Source organism: Rhinatrema bivittatum, chromosome 1, assembly GCF_901001135.1.
Source record: "Rhinatrema bivittatum chromosome 1, aRhiBiv1.1, whole genome shotgun sequence".
NCBI classification, from domain to species: Eukaryota; Metazoa; Chordata; class Amphibia; order Gymnophiona; family Rhinatrematidae; genus Rhinatrema; species Rhinatrema bivittatum.
Genome location: NC_042615.1, coordinates 380,950,705 through 380,971,904, shown reverse-complemented (window position 1 = coordinate 380,971,904; position 21,200 = coordinate 380,950,705). Strand labels below are relative to the sequence as shown.

General features: G+C 45.7%; 1 long non-coding RNA gene across 1 annotated transcript in view; it reads right to left on the bottom strand.

Annotated features, from left to right (window-relative positions):
- Positions 1-21,200, bottom strand: part of LOC115080856 — a 52,445-nt gene that overhangs the window by 30,342 nt on the left and 903 nt on the right. The gene's annotated exons all lie outside the window — the stretch shown is intronic.

Below are 21,200 nucleotides of genomic sequence, written 5' to 3'. Positions count from 1 at the left end.
AGTCAGCAGAGTAAGACAGGCAGTAGCTCTGTGTTTCAGTCTTTTATCATCCTTGGGGGAGGGTGGAGGATTTGGGTGTGGGTGGGGAGAGCTGCTATGCTGCTACTGATTTTGTCTCTGTCTGCCTGGGCAGTGGGCAGCATAGGCATTAGGTGAGCAGTGCAGAGAGGGAAGTATGCCAGACTGTTTTGTAGAGCCTGGCAGCTCAGTAGTCAGAGTCAAAACTAGTGCTCACTGCTCACAGTATGACACTCAGTACAGCAATGTCTCTATGTCTGTGACAGTTCTTCACACACATACTTTAGTATGGTACAGTCAGTGGGTGTACAATCAGTTACACTACCACTAAGAAATAAAAAAAAAATCATTTTAAGATCCAATCCCCTAATGACAAAATCCATCATGTCAGGGATATGGACAGGCAGAGGAGGTAAAGGCAATGTTGGTAAGGTTAGCAGCAACAACAAAAGAAGCAGTCTTGCACCTAAGTTGAAGTAAGGCTTCTTCAAGCTTTAAATGGCAGAAGGCAGCTCTACCTAGAAACTGAAAATAGGAGATCATGCAGCACTGTAGACTGCAGATGAGCACGTTTCATTGCCTTCTGTTTCAAAGGCAGAGCGTAGTAAGGCAGAAGGGGTAGGAGAATAGAAATGCCCAAATCCAGCAGCATGTTCTCACATGTTTTCAAATCCATCATCTCCATTGCTTCATTACTGCCTCTAAATCATTAATTGTTACATTCTTTAAGTTAACATGTTTCTCTCCAGTTAAATTCTCCAGTTCCTCTCTCCTTTTCTTTCCCTTGACTTCTGGTTTAATTGCAGTCCCCCTCCCCCTCCCTGTTCTATGTACTTTCTACCTGCAGTTTGATGTAAACCGATATGATGTAACCACTAATATCGGTATAAAAAAGTTTCTAAATAAATACATAAAATAAATTATGCTGAGAATAAAATATTTTCAGCCACCTATCCAGATAAAGAATTTTTTCTTAACTTGTCTGAATCAGAAGATATTGAAGGAATATAGAGTAGTATCTTAGCATGCAGTTCATTGATGGAGAGATAGAGCAAAATGATGATGCTGATAAAGAGCAGGCAGCATAGGTAGAGAGCATGACTGATGCTTCTGGCATTGTTCCTCAGGGTTCACCCTCTACCTCATCTCCAGTGTCAGCATCCACCCTCAAGGAGGTAAGGAAGAGATCATGGGAGAAATAAGTGATCTGGAGGCACTTCAAAGTTAGAGAGGATCCATGTTTTGCTCACTGTATTCACTGCACAAAGAACATCAGTCAAGGGAAACAAGTGGGGCTTCTGACAAACACTGGTATGCAGTATCACCTGCAGAGGTAACATAGAAACATAGAAACATATAAATGATGGCAGAAGAAGACCAAAAGGTCCATCCAGTCTGCCCAGCAAGCTTTCACTTTTTTTTCTTTTTTTCTCCCCCAAACGTATCTGTTTCTCTTGTCCCTTGTAAGTGACATTTTGTTCTATTTCCCTTCCACCCCGCCATCCCTTCCACCCCCAATATCGATCCATTTCCCTTCCACCCCCGCCATCGATGTAGTTAGCAGCACTGGAGCTGCATCTAAGTGAATTATCAGTGCTGGAGCTGCATCTAATTGAAGTATCTAGCTAATTGTTTAGGGGTAGTAACCGCCGTCATAGCAAGCTACTCCCACTCATGTTTATCAGCCTGTGCAACTCAGTCCTTGTTGGTTGTTGTCCAAATATAAATCATCTTTACTCCATTCCCCCTGCCATTGAAGCAGAGATCTATTCATCATTTCCCCTGCCATTGAAGCAGAGAACTATGCTGGATATCATTGAGAGTGAAGTATCAGGCTAATTTGGTTTGGGATAGTAACCACCGTATCAAGCAAGCTACTCCACCAGACCGAGGCTCACCTCTGAGGGACCACGGAAATCACCTTGGGAAACTCAACTGGGGGAGGGACCCGAGGGTATCACCGCAGGAGTGCGGGGCTCGTCTTCAGGTAGGTCTCTTCTTTAAATTTCGGGTTTTGTTCTTTAATTTTGGTCTAACGCTCTGCGAGCGTGCAGATAGTCCCTAACTGCTATGGAGACAGAAAATACTGAAGCACTGCACTTCCTGCAGGGGTATATGTACTAGGGGCTGACGTCAGATTGAAATCTGATCCATCTCCAACTGCTAACAGGAGTACACTATACCCATTGGTCCTGAGTCCATCTGCTACACGCTAGGAAATCCTTTTTTTTTTTCTTTCTATTTCCTCTTGCCATTGAAGCATAGAGCAATGTTGGAGTCGCATTAACCGTGTGTATATTTATTTAATTAGGAAATTAATCTCCAGGTAGTAGCCGTAATTCCGCAAGCCGCCCCCATTCCTCTTCACTTCATTCACATCACATAAGAACATAAGAACATGCCATACTGGGTAAGGGTCCATAAAGCTCAGCATCCTGTTTCCAACAGTGACCAATCCAGGCCATAAGAACCTGGCAAATACCCCAAAACTAAGTCTATTCCATGTTACCGTTGCTAGTAATAGCAGTGGTTATTATCTAAGTCAACTTAATTAATAGCAGGTAATGGACTTCTCCTCCAAGAATTTATCCAATCTTTTTTTAAACACAGCTATACTAACTGCACTAACCACATCATCTGGCAACAAATTCCAGAGTTTAATTGTGCGTTGAGTGAAAAAGAACTTTCTCCAATTAGTTTTAAATGTGCCACATACTAACTTCATGGAGTGCCCCCTAGTCTTTCTATTATCCATAAGAGTAAAAAACTGATTCACATCTACCCATTCTAGACCTCTCATGATTTTAAACACCTCTATCATATCCCCTCTCAGCATTAGCATTAGCATTAACATCTGGAGTGGGTGGACGTACTGGCTCAGGGGATCCCCTTCTTCCAGTCCAAGGAAAGTGGTTGAAAAGGGAACATTATTTCCCAAGCTAATCCCACATCCTCAGCCCCATCCAGCAGTCAGGCAACAAGCCAGCAACTCCCTCTCATGTGTCAGAAGTGACAACCCACCATGGAGGGCTATCCTGAGATAGGAAGCAGGCAGCATCAAAATCTGTAGCAAAGAGCATTGGGGAAATGATTGCCCTTGATGTCTAACCCTGCAGGTAGTGGAGAATGTGGGCTTTAAGTGTCTGCTGCAGGTGTTAGCACCAAATTGCAAAGTACCCTCTTGAGCTACCTTAGTAGAAGGTCATCCCTACCCAGTGCCTTAGCCTCCTTGTCTAAGGGAGAGTGGAGTAGCGTGCATTTCACAAGCTAGATCTGGACCTCTATGGACACTACACATTCTTATCTCTCTCTGACATGTAGAAATTACCTCACTTTGTAAAGACGCTTCTCTGCATATATAGGACACAAGGATATGACACAGAATTTAGTAGGAGCAAATATAAATTTATTATTGCATATCCTTGGGAGATACAGATAGCCAGACCTACAACACAGGTAGAGCATTAACACCTGTCTCTCTCCTAGTATATCGTGAGAGCTGCGTTGTATAGGTTTAAACAATACAGAGATGCCTATGAGCCTATGATGATAATCACTCACGCAGTATGACATAGTGAAATAAGATAAACTACAACTACTTTAACCTGAAACCTCTCCACCCAAGTTAAGGCCCCCCTTAAAGACCAGCCTTGCTTTTGCCAGATGTGAGCAGCATCTCCTGATGATTCCTTTGTCCTGTCGATCTGTCAATCTTTTTAATCTGTTTTCCATCCTCATGGGGCATTGGGAAACTCTGATTTCAGTTGGCCCCTCAATTGGAGACGGTAGCCTGAGAATGTGGCCTCAGCCATTTGTCATCTGTAACCTCATGACCTTCTAGCATAGGCTTTGAAGAGCCTAAATGCATTCCAGATGTCTTCCAAAGTCTTGAATCTAAGGTCAGTTAAAGATTTTTTCTATGGCCAGAGTTGCAGGTAGGCCAAGTCAATGAAGGCTTCTGGGTAAGCTGAGTGAACCAAAGTCTGAGCAATAGTCTCCATATTAGTTTGCCCATATACCAGACAGCACACTGGTGGGACCTGGTGGAGGCAGGGGCAGGCAGCATTTCTAGCAGGTTCAGAGCATCATAGTGCAGGTGGACTCTGCTGCACACCCAGTGAATGGATAAGTCCCATACCTTGTCCAATATTCTATCAGCCTAAGAGAGATGCTGGAGGGTTGGCAACTAGACAGGAGAGTGGGGAGTTTAAGTGCAGGTTTCTTTGTTGTAGGCAATGGCACAAATATAGTAAAGAAAATACAAGATGGGGGCTTTCAAGGTATCTGATGTTTTACACACATTCTACACCTTGTAGTGAAGAATGTCCTGAGGCTTGCATCAAAAACCATAAGAATGAATACCTAATTGAGTTTATAGAAAAGTTCAGAAAAATAGCAAAGTACTTCCATAGAAATGTGAAGGTGGGGCAGCTTCTCTGGGAGAAGAAAGGAAATTGAGATGCCTCAGAAGCACCTGCTTGAATTCCATCTACCTGATAATGCAGAGATTAGTGGAGAAACAGAAACCCCTTCATAATCTGTCTCAAAAAATAGGGATAAGTGTGAATTGCCCCCTGGGGCACCATGATTGGGCAGTCATGAAGCATGTGGTAAAAATCCTGAAGCCCTTCAAGGATGCCACAGTGGAGCTGAGTTACAGAAGTGCCACCTTGGTCGATGTCATCCCTATAGTACATTTTCAGGAAGAAAAGTTGGAGAGCTTCCATCAGGATGAAAGAATGGAAGCAGAGGAGTTGCAGTTTTTGGAATCCTTGCAGCAGCAGGTGCAAGCAAGATTGAAACCTCTGTCTGGAAAGTTTATATATAAACTTTCTTCACTATTTGATTCCTGGTAAAAGGGAATCTCATCCTCCCAGTTCCAGTGTCTCAAACACATGAAGGACTTGCTGGAACATAAGGTCTGTGAAGTAGAGTATCAGAGGCATGGGCATAGTGGGAATGTAGTAGCAAAGGAGGAAACACTAGCCACCTCAGAGAGTAATACAAGAAGGAGCAGCACCCTGAGAGTTAGCCCTTACTCCCCCACATTAGCCACAAAGAAGTATATTTCCTGACAGTGACTAGAGTGAAAGCAGCTGGCAATAAGAAAGACTCTTGGTCCACTCAGGCAAAAGAGAGCTCACCCCATAGTTGATGGCACACTATCTCACTGAGCCCATTGATGACATGAACACAGATGTGCTGGCATATTGGGCACATAAGTCCACCATTTGGTTAGACATAGTCAAAGTGGCACAGTTCTATCTTTCCTGCCCACCAACTAATAAGCTCAGTGAGCATGTATTTTCAATGACAGGAGATACTGTGAGCCCTTATTGCTCACGGTTGGTGCCAGACTTGATGGAAAAGCTGGTCTTTCTGAAAATCAACCTACCTTTGCATAGGTTTCTAGTTTTTCCATGTGAATAGCAAGAAGAATGAAAAGGCCTTGAAGGCCTTGCTGCTACTTTTCCTGCCTGCTACCTCTTATAACATCTCAGGGGCATGACTGTTACCATTCTGCCTGTCTATCATGCCCTTTGTACCACCAAAGAGGTCTGACTGTTACTGCTCTGTCTGCCTGCTCTGTCCCTTATACTACCACAGAGGTCTTGGTGCTACTGCTCTGTCTATTGTGAATGAGCATGGGAGTTTTGGTGCACCTGTGATGTTTGCTGTTGTTTGTTTCTTGGTTATACTTGGGTGTTTGTTTTTCCCATAAAAATAAGTGAAACATTAAAACATTTTTCCGCTTTTCCATCTATTTTTGGTTTATGTTTTGTTCTAATCCCTCTACAATGATCCTAGTCTGGTTCTTCCACCTCTTTGTTTGTTGGTTGCACTGGTCTATTTGGTCTCTGGAACAAAAATGAAAGAAAAACCCCAAAATAAACAAGATTCTTCTACCATGAACTTGGTGCCTCAAACCCAAGGTGCCATATTCCTAATACCACCATAGGGGACTTACTGCCTCATGCCTAGCTGCCATATCAGAAAACTGTTGTTTGTGTCCTCCTTTGGAGCCTTGAGGTTTTCTTCCCACATTTTCTTCTTGGTTTGTTATACTGGGTTATTTTGTCCCTAGAACATAATTGTTAAAAAAGGTAAAAGATACAGGTTTCTACTACCACAGCAGCTCTTCTATAGTTCTTTTTTACTTCAACCCTTCTCAGTCCCAGACTGGTTCTACCACCCTATTTATTGGTTAATTATACTGGGATGATTTGTCTCCAAAAGCCCTCAGTTTGAAGTAATAAATACAGGCAGAACAGAAATCATACAGGAGAGAAACCATTAATATGTTCTGAGTGTGGCAAAAGTATCAGAAAGGAAGAGACAGAACTCATGCAAATCAGAAAATCGGGAATGGATCAGTCAGAGTTTAGCTAAAGAATATGGAAAAATCTTTCTAAATAAAGCAACCCTCTCAAACTGCCAGAAACAAACCACACTCACTGGACAACCATTACATATTCTGAGTATGTAAAATCAAAATTCCACCCAGCAGCTAGATCAAGTTCAAAGAGGGAATGCAGTAAAGTTTTATGTCAAGAAAATGATACTTATCATAGTTCATTTTCTTGTGCTGAATCTGACAATTGGCAAGTGTACTTCAACAGTCTCCCATGCCAATCTGCCTTGCTGCTTTACCCCCTCATGGTGCACTATGGGGGTCTTTGTGCCATGCAGCTTTGCTGCCATGTCCAAACTTTGCACTTTGGAGTTCTTTCTGCCACTATGTCTTGCTGCCAAACCCCAGACCTTACACCTTGAGGTGTTCCTGCCTTTCTGAGGAGCTGCTTTGCACCTCTCATGCTGCTTTGGTATCTTGATTCCATACTTTTGTCCTTTTATTGGTGCCTTGGTGCTTTTCCCTCCCACCTTTTCTACTTTGTTCCCCCTTTTTGGTGCCTTAGGATGCTGATGCCACCTTGGGTGTGAGTTTGCCTCTAATACTGGCATCAAGGGTTCATGCCACTGTTGCTAGTGCCCTCTTTTGAAGCCTTGGTGTTTTCTTCCCACACTGGTTTCTTCTTTGCTCTTTTGATGATGCCTTAAAGAGCTCCTACCAGTGCTTGTATTCCTTTGCTCCTTTTCAGATCCTTCAGCTATTCATGACACTTTTGGTGCCACTTTGCCACAGATTAGTTAAAGGTGAATTTTAAAAGCCCTATGTGTGCCAAAGCCGAGATATATGCGTGTGTCTCGGCTCAGCATGCATCATGGATATTTTAAGAAATGCCTGAGTATGCGCATATCTCCCGGTACGAACACAAATGAAAAAGTTAAAAAAGGGAAAGGGCATGCTCTGGGCAGAGCATGGGCTGGACATGGGCATTCTAAGAAGATCACTTGAAATGTGCACGCAATCATTTATTCTCACAAGCGTGCACCGAGATCCCCTATTATGCAACTTTACTTCTGCTATGGATGTCATGTAAGTTTTAAAATAAAAAAAATCAGGGCTAGTCAATGTTGTTTGAAGGGTTGGGGTTATTAGAGTAAAAGGGAGGCTATCTAGCTAGGTGGGTTAGGAAGTCCTTTCCTTTACTGGGGTGAACTGGGAATGAACTGGGGAAATCGGTATTTGCATTGGTGTTACGAGCACGACCTCCAGAAGCTGTTACAAACCGAGGGTTTGGGACCTTTGGCTACTATTACAAGCATGGAGGCATGGTCGTTTCTGAAGCGAGTGTTGTGAGCCCTTGGGCCACGGCATGACTCAGGGAGGAGCCCCAGGACACACCACAGGAGGTGAGATGGTACGAGCAAGGGTACGAGGAGCAGGGCAAGGCTGAAGCAAAGACAAGGATACAAGGTCTGACCCTCTACCGGACCTGCACACCCCAGGCGACCAACAACGCAATGTTGATCAATGAACAGTCCTTTGACCATTCCAAGCCCTTTCAGTCCTGCTGCTGGGTACGGTAAGAGGCAGCAGGCCAGACAGAGGATGAGGGCAGATGCAGAAGACTTGGGACGAAGACTCAGGCAGGGAGACTGTAGATGAAGACTGAAGCGAGGACACTGTAGACGAAGGCTCAAGGCATGGGTCTAAAGTGCTGGGTCAAGACTGCGACGCAGTACGCCCTACACAGTCCACCCGCGGGACTGGTCACGGATCACGCTGGGCTTGAAGCAGACTCCAGGAGGAATAATGGAAGCTCATACTGGAACATGATGAAGATACTGAAGAAGCCTGCACCAGGGCGCACCCTACACAGTCCACCCACGGGACTGGTTGCGGACCACGCTGGGGTGGAGCAGGTTCAAACAGAGTCTTGACATGAACAGACGCAGTTTGCAATAGGCTCCGAAGACCGGGACAGGATTCAATTCTCAAGGAGTAAAACTTAGGACTGAAGTAGAAGTCTTCCGGAGGGTTGCACTGTGGAGATGAAGATGGCCTTTGTACTGTGAGGCACCCTACACAGCCCACCCATGGGACTGGTCGTGGACCACGACAATTGCACGCCAGGAAAGTGGACATCAAGGAACCAAGGCAAGGAGGCAGAGGTGAAGACAAAGACATTGCGAAGGACATCGGACATCAGAACGTGCAAGCAAAGGACACCAGGAACAGGAAGACATCTGAAGACACAGACGAAGAACATCAGGAACCTGAAGACGACTGAAGACATGGACGAAGGACATCAGGAACATGAAGATAACTGAAGGCATGGACAAAGGACATCAGGAACATGAAGACAAAGCCGTCAAAGCAGAAGAAGACCACGGAAGACCTGGACTGGTCAGAAGACACAGACAACTGTGGAACCCGATCCGAAGGACCGGAGTAACTGAAGAGAGGCCTCTTTACAGGGCTGAAGCAGGTGGAACCAGGAGCACTTCCTGCTACTGGCCCTTTAAATACTGTGAAGAGGTGCGCGCCAGCGCCTAAGAGCAGAGCCCTGGAGGAAGCAGGACCATGGACAGCAGTAAGCTGTGCACAGGAGCAGAACAAGGAGCAGGCAGGCTTCGGAGCAGCCTCCAGGCCGGATGACGAGGTCAGAGCGGCAGCGGCTTCCCCCTGCCGCTCGAAGAGGATCCGTGGTGGCGGCTCCCTGCCGCGAGGACAGTGTTTCGGCAGTGGTACAGGCTGTGAGGAAGATGGCATCGGGTGTAGCCACCCAGGCTGCCATGGCGTGGCAGCAGCGGCAGCAATAGCCGCGAAGAACAGCTCCCGGCGGGGACAGCCCAGCCGCGCAGGGCAGGAGATGGTCGCGGCCTCTGGGCCGCAGAGAACAAAGTCGGCGGCATCCCAGCGGCATCAGAGTTGAGAGGCCTGCTCATGGAGAGTAGCTCCGCGGGCAGGAATCGTAACAGTTGGCGCATGACTAGCAAAATCCCCCCACTTATGCAGTAGAGGCGGCAATTCTGTGCATAGTGCACATCCTTATAAAATTGCATGCACATTTACATGCATACTGCTGATGTTATAACATGCATGAATACACACGCGTATGGTATAAAATGGATGCATCCATTGGCACGAGCCAATCTATGCACTTACATGTGCACCCACATGGCTGTTTAAAAGTTGCCACCCCCACTTTGAATTCCTTCCCCCTGTGGTAAGGTGAACAATAGTGGCTTGGGATATAGCCAGAAGGAATAACGTGCAGACTCTGTTTTATTCCATATGTGCAATTTATTTACAGTGAAAAGCAAAAATCAAACAAATGTTGCAGCTCACCTTAAGTTTAGGTAGCTCACAGACATCAGATATAGCATGTCTTGGCAGAAGCTGGGTTCCTGCCTGTACCCCAGGGCCTATCTAACCGTACTAGTCCCTGAATTCTTAAACTCTGGTGAGGGGCTCCTTCCTTCACCCAGGATTCCTTGTGGGTCTGGATCTTAAGGAGGACAGGATGAGAAAGTTGGCCCACTCCTTTAAGGTTGTTTGAGGCCATTTCCTATAGACTCTCTCACCCCCCTTCTGATGATTTCTTACAAGTTCCATGAAAATTCATACGAAAACCCCAATTTTGGAGCCCAAAATAAGCTACAATGCTTCCTCCATTGACTTTATGACAAACGAAAAAACAAATAAAATGAACACATATTTTTTTTTTCATTTTGAAACTAATTAAATGAATTTAGGTTCCCATGAAATGAATGGTCTAAATGAAATAATTTTTTCCTTATGTACATCCCTGTTTGCAGTGAAAACTTTTGCTTACTATCTCAGGTTAGAATCTTAAACCTTGTTTTGCAAATATTATCTCTGGGGGTATGACAGTAAATTAGCCCCTAGGGAAAGTTGTTCAGTGATGATTATGAATTTAACTAAATTTCCCAATATTAATTAGTACAGAGTTCAAGTTGTTTTGTTGGCCAATGAAAAAATTGAATTATCAAAAATTAAATTAAATCAAAGTATTTATAGGTCATAATGCCACATTAGACTAACTTAAAAGTTACCCCATGATGTTACATAAGGAAATTTAGGAACCACACACATCCCTTTTACAGATGTCACCAAGAGTTAAATTAATATTATATAAAACACTCTCTATTTTATATACTTGAAATGTCAGGCTTATAAGGGCATGGAAAAGGTTGCATGAAAAAAATCAGGGACATTGAAAATGACTATTGAGGAGAAATGATTTGTTTATGAAATACAATTGTGACCCAATATATTATTAAAATAATTGAATATTTCTTAATCCAGAAAGAATTATAAACATCTTTCTCTATGTAGCTCTATGACAACAAGTAGGTCATAAACTCACTATTTTGTTCTTCATAATTACATATTCAGTTCTTGGCAATAGGGATGTGAATCGTTTTTAACCGATTAAAATTATCGTCAGATAATTTTAAAATCGTTCTAAATCGTTAGAGTGCATGATACAATACAAATGCCCCCGATTTATCGTCAGGGGCATTTGTATTGTATCGTTAAATAGGGCACGGGAATTATTTGGGGGAGGGCGGGAAAACCGGCACACCAAAACAACCCCTAAACCCACCCCGACCCTTTAAAACCAATTCCTTACCCTCCCCCACCCTCCCAAACCCCCCCAAAATGTTAAGTTACCTGGTGGTCCAGTGGGGGGGGGGGGTCCCGCCACGATCTCCCGCTCTCGGGCCATCGGCGCCATTTTGGCTGCCACTAATTAAAATGGCGCCGATGGCCCGATAAAAAAAAAAACCCACCCGACCCTTTAAATTGACCCCCCTTAGCCTCCCCCACCCTCCCGACCCTTTTTTTTTAGGGAGGCTAGCGCCGCTAAAAAAAAACCAACCCACCCGACCCTTTAAATTGACCCCCCCCTCCCAACCCCCCCAAAACCTTTTAAAATTACCTGGTGGTCCAGGGGGGCCTCGGGGGGCCTCGGGGAGAGATCCAGGGGGGCCTCGGGGTGAGAGGAGAGATCCAGGGGGGCCTCGGGGAAAGATTTCCCGTTCCCAGGCATCAGCTGTTCTAAAAAAAAAATGGCACCGATGCCCCTTTGCCCTTACCATGTGACAGGGTATCCGTGCCATTGGCCGGCCCCTGTCACATGGTAGGAGCACTGGATGGCCATTTTTTTTTTAGAACAGCTGATGCCTGGGAACGGGAAATCTTTCCCCGAGGCCCCCATGGATCTCTCCCTGAGGCCCCCCGAGGCCCCCCTGGACCACCAGGTAATTTTAAAAGGTTTTGGGGGGGGGGTCGGGAGGGGGGGTCGATTTAAAGGGTCGGGTGGGTTTTTTTTTTTAGCGGCGCGGGCCTCCCTAAAAAAAAAAATTAGCGATGTGAATTGGAATCGGAAACGATTCCAATTCACATATCTTAACGATCAGATTTCCCCCCCTCCCCCAGCCGAATCTGATCGTTAAGACGATCTGGCACACAATTCACATCTCTACTTGGCAACATCCTTTAATAGAATCATTTTCTTTATTTCTTTTGTGCTAAAGCATCAGTCTTACATTTGGAGCACACTCTACCCTTTGATAAGTCTTTCCAGAAAAAAAAAAGATTTGGGATTATCTGAGCAATAGTACACATTAGATTTCAATCATATTTCACTTCTGACATTTGGTGGATTTTTCTGTCATTTTGTAGAGGTATACATCAGTACTGGGTCTCAGGTACTGTTCAGTAATGAAATAAAAAATGTGTTTTATTCCTGTTTGATTAGCATATGATGTAATACTTCTAGTGACTGCACTGTAAGAGGACCAGGATTTTTTTCTTTCATATAAAAGTAGGGTTAGCATACTATGAGGCTGGAAATAGTGGTCCAGACGCATAAACATATTTTTGCCCTTAGTTCCTCTTTCTTTCAATCCTTATGGCCAAAGTTAGGAACCTCTGGCTAAGTGGGCCACCTTCTTCAGAGATTGTCTAATGCAGTGCTTCTCAAGCTGCTCCTGGAGTACCTACTAATCAGTCTGCTGTTCAGGATGTCCATAATTTATATAAGTATTTATTTATTTAAAATATTTCATGATTCATTTTCCCACTCTCCACGGCTCGACTGGGTGCCATAAAAGCATTCATAATAATCAGTTAAGAAAACAACAACAACAACAAAACTGGAAGCCACTCATCACTCACTGACATGGCTGCCTCATGGACAACATCGCTTAACCTCATAAAACCAACTCCATAGACAACTAGCAACATACTGGGAAACTACCTTGCTCATGAATCTTTCTTTGCTGAAGACCCCCACGAAGGGGTAAGTTGTGGCCAAGGAGGTTCTCAGCCCCAACTTTTTTGCAGGGGGTAGTGGCGTCAAAGGGGCTCGGGGAAGCCCTGGCTGCATGGTTTAGCCCAGCCGGGTAGGCCCCGGCTTATTGGCATGTGAGGGAGTCTGGGGAAATCATGGCTTATTGAGAGTGCATGTGGCAATGCCCTTGGGACCTGAATCAGCAGCGTGCTGCAGGACCAGTTTGGGCCCATTTCACATTCTTTTTTTTTTATGCTTATTTCAGTTTGACAAATGAATTAAACTGAAATAAGCATTTAATAAACCAAAAAACAAACTAAAAAAAAGGCAATACAACAAAACAAAAAAAGAAAATGATAATTATTTGCCCTCACATTCAATTTGCATGCATTGCCTCCATCTTATGCAAAAATATCTCTTGCATATTCATTGTGAACATCCTGAAAATCAGACTGGCAGAGATTGTGTTGAAAACCATCAGACTAAAGTCAACTAAATCTCAGCCAGAAAATCTCAGTGTTTCTAGAATGCTTCTCTAAATTCCAAATTGAGAATTTGAAACATATTGAGCCACAGTCTTTTGTAGGGGTGTGCATTCGGATTGACCGCATTAGTAAAACGCTACTCATATTTTTTTTTAACTTAAAAAATTGATTCGACATAAACGATCGGATTTCCCACATATCCAACATAGATATGTTGGATATGTGGGAAATCGCGATTGTTGAGCCAAAATAAAAATATAAACCCCCTCACCCTCCTTAATCCCCCCCCCCCCCCCCGACTTACCACAACTCCCTGGTGATGGAGCGAGGACGCCATTTCTGCAATCCTTGGCGAGAAGCATGTGACGTCGGCGGCACGTCGAGTGACGCCGGCGTCACGTGATTCCCGGCGAGTTCGCGCCGGACGGCTCGTTCGGCCCAAAAAGAACTTTTGGCCAGCTTGGGGGGGCCTCCTGACCCCCCCCAAGCTGGCCAAAAGTTCTTTTTGGCCAGCTTGGCCAAACTGACCCCCCCAAGCTGGCCAAAAGTTCTTTTTGGCCAGCTTGGGGGGGCCTCCTGACCCCCCCAAGCTGGCCAAAAGTTCTTTTTGGGCCGAACGAGCCGTCCGGCGCGAACTCGCCGGGAATCACGTGACGCCGGCGTCACTCGACGTGCCGCCGACGTCACATGCTTCTCGCCAAGGATTGCAGAAATGACGTCCTCACTCCTCGCTCGATCACCAGGGAGTTGTGGTAAGTCTGGGGGGGGGGGATTAAGGAGGGTGAGGGGGTTTAAATTTTTTTTTTGCACATATGTACATATACCCAACTCATTGGATTTTTTTTATGTCCATATTGGCCGCAAGTGGGACCCCCTTTCGGACATAAGAAATATGAACATAAAATTTTGCTCTGCACATCCCTGGTCTTTTGTGAGATGGCTTTGTATAAGACTCATGTTATTTGAAAACTTGAAATTAGTAAGAGATTTTCACCAGTATTAGCAGAAACAAGTTTTCCTCTAATTCTGAATAAACTAGAAACTAGAGTTTAGACAGAGGCATTTTTATAAGGCCTATGTGGCACCTTGAGCAGTCTGAAGCTGGCCAGTGAATAGATTTAAGCTATCTCTGGCAGGTCTTTCATAAACTTTTATTAATTTCAAGAAAACAAACCTTATCAGTTCTAAAAAAAAACCCAGCAATGCAGTTCATAGCTCATCAGTATTGGACTTCCCTAGGCTCTTTTTCTTCCCTAGGACTCTTTCTTCCCTCCTGGGCCCAGCTAGTTATTCCTCTTCCCTAGGGAAATGCCCTAGGACTAGAATTCCCTTCTGCTATAGGGTTTAAGGTGGATCAGGAGGCCTCTTGTTCCGCTCACCCCGATCGGGCTCCCTCGCCGATCGCCGGCCTTCTCTCCAACTGCCGACCTACCTGAAAGGCCACGATCCTCCGCCTCCAGCCGGCCTCGATTGGACCTGCGAACCCTCGCCTCTCGCCGGCCCCGACCCGATCCACGAGTCCTCGCTGCCAGCAGGCCCCGAACCGCCCACAGAATACGTCGCGGCGGTGACGTCAGAGGTGCGACCGGCGCGGTTTTTAAATCGCCGCTCTGCTCTTCATCCTCCTCTTCATTCCACGAGGCTCCAGCGGTGAACTTGGCCTGCGCAATCGGCGCTGAAGCCCGCCGGGGTAAGGCCTCTTGTTCCGCTCACCCCGATCGGGCTCCCTCGCGGATCGCCGGCCTTCTCTCCAACTGCCGACCTACCTGAAAGGCCACGATCCTCCGCCTCCAGCCGGCCTCGATTGGACCTGCGAACCCTCGCCTCTCGCCGGCCCCGACCCGATCCACGAGTCCTCGCTGCCAGCAGGCCCCAAACCGCCCACAGAATACGTCGCGTCGGTGACGTCAGAGGTGCGACCGGCCCGGTTTGTTAAATCGACACGCTCCCTGGCGTCGCGCGCCGGGCGTCGCGCGCACGAAGGAGCGCGACAAAGGGGCCTGCCCCTTTGTTTTGCCCCTTCGTGTCGCCCTGTGCTAAGCCCGAGCTCCACCCCACTTCTGCTCCCAATTTGTGCCCAGAAGTCTCACCACAGCCAAGAACTCCCTGACAGAAGCCGCCGCCTATCACCTGGAGACAACAATCTGTTCCAAGTGAACACCTTCACCAAAGACAGACCAAAGACCTTTCACAGCAAGCTTATCAGATGTAAATGTGTCCCCGTCTGGACTATATGGCAACTTAATGTACAGTATCTGCATTTCCTAACCTACCGCATCCCAATGCCTGCCTACTATGTCTAACTGTAAGTACTTTGTTACACTGCATTACTCCAATCGATTGCTTTGAAATGTGATGTTGCTTTTCATCTGTTCAAATTGCATTAATCCGGTCAAATTCTTACCTTGTTAAACCACATTAATCTGTTCATCTGTACTCACAGTGCATGCTCCTACATTGATCTGCTACCATTGCTTTAATCTGTCTAACCGCACTACGGTGCCTGCATCTCACAACCTGTCACTCTCCCTAATACACCTCCACTAGCCCCCCGTACAATAATGCCCCCACACACTTACTGCTGTCCCCCCAATTACCCGCCCGGACACCCCCTTAAACTAATCTTCCCCCCCTACAACCATCATAACCCTCAAAAAAGGCGGCTGACCTCTATTCCCATATCTCCCACCTCGCAAGCCCTCACCATTTCTCTCATTTCTCTGCTACTCATTAACGCCCAATCCCTAAAACAAAAAACACACCTTTTCCATGATATTCTAACTGACTCCAAACCAGAAATCTTTGCAGTAACTGAAACCTGGTTCAAACCCTGCGACACCCCCCTCATCAACCAACTACCCTCTGAAACCTACGACATTTTCTCCATCCCACGAAAAAAGAAAAGAGGAGGGGGCTTACTCCTCCTAGCAAAAAAAGAACTCAAGCTCACCTCACATACCTGCAATATTCCCAACCAATACGAAGTAGGCCTTTTCAAGTCGCAATCACTACAAATCTGCCTTATATATACCCCACCTGGTCTACTAGAAAAAGACCCCTCCCCCCTTATTGAATTCCTCACCATCTCCCTCTCTCCCGACATCCCCACGATTCTCCTTGGCGACTTTAACCTGCATGTCGACTCCACCCCACAATCCCCATCATGCGAAGCTTTCATTTCATCGTTAGACGCCATGGGCTTTACCCAACTTATCCACTCCCCTACCCACAAAGCAGGTCATACCCTTGACCTCATTTTCACCAACGCACTCATCAACGTCATCCGCTCCCCCACATGCCTCCCTGTCCCCTGGTCTGACCACTCCATCATTAACACTACCCTCTCTCTACAAACCTCACCGACCTCCTCTCCTTCCCAGCCTAAATCCTTCCAATACCGTAAAACCTGCTCGATAGATACCCTCACTACCGCCTGCTCCAACATCCCAAATCAACTTGACCTGGAGACAGCAGACCGGGCTATATCCTCCTGGACAGAAACAACACAGAAAATCGCCAACAATCTATGCCCAATCATTCACAAAACAATCACACAAACCAAATCATCCAAAAAACCTTGGTACACCCAGACACTCAAAACCCAAAAAATCCAGCTTAGAGCAGCAGAAAGACACTGGCGCAAATATCCCACTACCGCCACAAAAACCATCTATTACCAACTCATGCATACTTATAGAAACGCCATTCAAACAACAAAAAAAGAATACTATGCCAAGAAAATTCACCACCTCCAATTCAACCCTAAAGCATTATTCACTCTAGTTTCAAATCTTACCAAACCCAATGTGTCCACAGCCCAAGTCCCCTCCACACAAACTCGATGCAACGAAATTGCCATGTTCTTTAAGGACAAAATTTCCAACATCACCGCTAAATTTACCCCTAACACCAAAAACTCCCTCCTCACCAGTTACATCACCCCCCCCAACCCTCTCACACCCACACCCACCACCCTCTTCTCTTTTGAACCCTCCTCATCTCTAGAAATAGAAAACATTCTAAAGAAGATGAGACCCTCCTCCCACCCTTCAGAAACCATCCCCACTAAACTCCTCCTCACTATTCCCAAAACTATAGCCTCTTCACTCTCCAAAATCGTTAACTGCTCCCTGGAACACGGCCTAGTACCTATCTCCCTGAAACAAGCCGTGGTCAAACCCATCTTAAAAAAACCCTCCCTTGACCCCTCCAACCTTTCCAATCTCCGTCCCATCTCCAACCTCCCCTTCCTCTCCAAAATCATTGAAAAACTAGTAAACTCCCGTCTCTCCGACTACCTAGAACAATCCAACATACTCCCACCCACACAATATGGCTTCCGAAAGCTCCTCAGCACTGAATCCCTACTCCTCTCCCTTACCGACACAATCATCAAAGGATTGGATGCTGGCAACTCCTATCTCATCGCTATGCTAGATATATCCGCCGCCTTTGACACTGTAGATCACAACATCCTCATCAACACACTCATCGGTATAGGCATTTCAGATACTGCTCTCTCCTGGATAAAATCCTTCCTCCAAAACCGCACCTACACAGTCCTCACCGACAACTTCACCTCCCCCCCTATTAATCTCAACTGTGGCGTCCCCCAAGGATCCTCCCTCTCTTCCACCCTGTTCAACATATACATGCTCCCCCTTACAAACCTCCTCTCCAACCTTGGGATTACACACTTCATCTACGCAGATGATGTGCAGATCCTCATTCCTTTCACTAATTCTGCTCTCACTGCTCTCCAAAAATGGAACACTATTCTCGCCTCCATAAACCAACTCCTCACCGACATGCACCTAGCCCTCAACCCGCAAAAAACTGAGCTCCTCCTCATCTCCTCTAGACATGCCCCCACACCCTCCCCCTCCACCCTCCAACCCTCTAACTTTCTCTCCGATACAAGAAACCTAGGTGTCATACTTGACAACCAACTAACCTTCAAACCATATATCAAATCCATCCTTAGCAGCTGCTACTTTAAACTACAAACCCTCAAAAAACTCAAACCCCTCCTCTACTTCTCTGACTTCCGCACAGTACTCCAATCTATAATTTTCTCAAAAATTGATTACTGTAATGCACTCCTACTGGGACTCCCTGCTACCTACATCAAGCCTCTACAACTCCTTCAAAACGCTACTGCACGCATCCTCACCAATGCCAAAAAGAAAGACCACATCACTCCCACCCTCTTTAACCTCCACTGGCTTCCTATCCACTCACGAATTTTATACAAAACACTTACCCTCATCCACAAAAGTATAATTAACGAACACTACAACTGGCTAAACCCACCCTTCACCCTTCGTACCTCCTCAAGACCTACCCGCTCCTCTCTCCGTGGAACCCTTATCCCTCCCTCCACAAAATCCACCAGACTCATCTCCACCACCAACAGAGCCCTCTCCCTCGCAGGCCCTTCCCTCTGGAACTCCATGCCTCTTGACCTACGCATTGAAACCTCCACACCCACCTTCAAAAAGAAACTCAAAACCTGGCTCTTCCTCCAAGCTTACCCCCAATCATCATCTTTACCTACTAACACCTTAACCCTACCACCTTCCCGTACTAACACCCCCTCCACTGGACCTACTCCCACACCCTATAAGGACTTACAAACCCACACCTAACCTCTAGCACATAACATACGACACATAGCTCTACCGTACCCATCTTCTCACCTCAAATACTGATTTACTACATGCTTATACAATTTAGTATATAACCTATGTATTTGTCAATAATATAACCTATGTATATATCAATAATCTCTCGACCCTTGTACATATTACTCCTTTTGTACTTGTGCTCACCCTCCCCCCGCCCCCCCTCCCCCGTCTCGACCACCCCTACCCCTCCCTCCACAAGTTTGCTAGTTACTTGCTCTGTTTCTGAGCGCATGTTAGACACTGTTCCTTGTAAAGGCTTTGCCTATATATCCATTGTTGTAAGTTATCTGTAAACCGGCACGATGTGCAAACGGTTGCCGGTATATAAAATTAAATAAATAAATAAATAAATAAATAAATAAATCTTTGGAGATAGTCTTTTAAGATGTTCTGGGGTTTTCTCCTGTATACCCCTTCACATACCCTTCCCCTCAGATCAAACTTTTCAGGTTGAGCACTTGCCCTTACTAATGATATCCTCCTGAGAAAGCAGGCATTCCTATTTTCCTTCCACATGTTATGCTGTGGCTATCTAACCCTTCTAGGTTTTCTCTTACCTACCCATTCTAGGGAACAAATCAAGGGTTTGTGGGTTTCCTGCTGTTCCTCCTTTGTTGAAGTAAGTGCCCTACTTTGACTTCAGATACCTGGAATTCCCCAACTTTCTCTGGTGGCACTGCTGTCTGGTTTTTTTTTTTTTTGTGTGTCTTGAAATTCTTCCCATTTAGTTCTGGGTTCCCTCACAGTTACATCTCTTGAAATGGGTCTTCCATTCAATTGGTGAACGCAGCATTAAGCTGGACTCATAGCATCTCAAACTGGGAATAATCATGCCCCAGAACATCTGGGTAGGTGAGCTTGGGAAGCACTCCTAGCTCTATACTGGTTTGACATGTCGTAAATGTCAGTACTACCTGACATGTAGAGTACTATTGCTGATCTCCATGTGTACAAGTGAGGGTCACTTTCTTCTTATAGTTCACATAATCTCTTAGGTGTCTCCTTGCTAATGAGTGTCTTGCCGAATCTACCAAAGCACATGTAGGAAGTCATTGAGCTTAACTGGGATCACAAACTTTAATAATCCATGAATATGGAATCAATATAGTTACAAATGCAAGGTGTCATAAATTTGTACTCCCACTTTTCAGCCTTGAGCCAGAAGTACTCTTTGACACCATGCTCTTTCCCTCTACAATGGGAGCACGCCTGCGGGACTTGTTCCACTTTAGCGTATACATTTTCCACAAAGGACTTGTTGTTCTCTTCTTTTGCATAAGAGCAAAAGTCCTCCTCATGTTTATTTCCTGCATAAAGTGAGCAAAAGGAAAAGATTTTCTACTTGACTGTGCAGGTATCCCCGGGTCTTCATTTCCCCTCCGACTCCATGGTTGTCCCTGCTTCGACGGTCCTCCTTTGTCAGTGTAAAATCCTGCCTAGCTAACAGCTTGACATTCATGGCTTTGTACAAGGGAGCATAGGTGTGAGCCCTTGGTGCTGCAACATAGCACCAAGCATAGTTTTTGTGCCTTATTGTGAACCGTTGTGATGGCACCCGCTTAACGACGGTATAGAAAAGATTTTAAATAAATAAATAAATAAACGTAGTTGATGCAGTTTCATAGGCAAACTGACAAGGCCTACACTGGCAGCTTGTGACCTCCGAGGTGGTGTCCTCTCAACGGCACTGAGCTGCCAGCATCGGTGGTGAGTGAGGCAAGTCACGGGACCATCCCACGAGCCACCAAATGGAATAGGCTTCTTTTCCATGGTATCAACAATCTCTGGCCAAATGACCTCTCCTTCCACAGTTGAAACAAGCTGGGGAGCCTGACGGCTATGATCTGAGTATGAAACCAGAGCTATCCTGCTCCAAGGACCATTGCTGGCATCCTGCACTTCCACTGCCATGACAGCAAATGTGTGTGGGTTGTTTTTCCAGCTTCTGCATAAACTGGCATCAACTGAGCCTGGTGGAAGGTGTCTAAGGCTTTCTTCAAGGTGAGCCCTGGGTGTGAACACACCCAGTTCTGCATGGACTGATCCAGCCTGTCTAGGAACTGCTTCAGGAGGACCTTATTGGCTACCTCACGGCCTGGCTTTACCTTGGGCTGTAGCCATTTCCAACTAGCATCTTTTAGCCAATGAAAAAGGATTTGTGGGGTTTCTGTGGCTTGAAGTCTACTCCTTTGGAACTGCTACCAGTAAGACTCCTTTGTATAATCCGTTCTTTCTAGGATGGCAATTTTAACATCAGAATAGCTAGATCGCCCATCAGGATTGGCAGCTTGAAAGGCCGATTGACTCTTGCTGGTAAGTAGATTTGCCAGGTACATGGT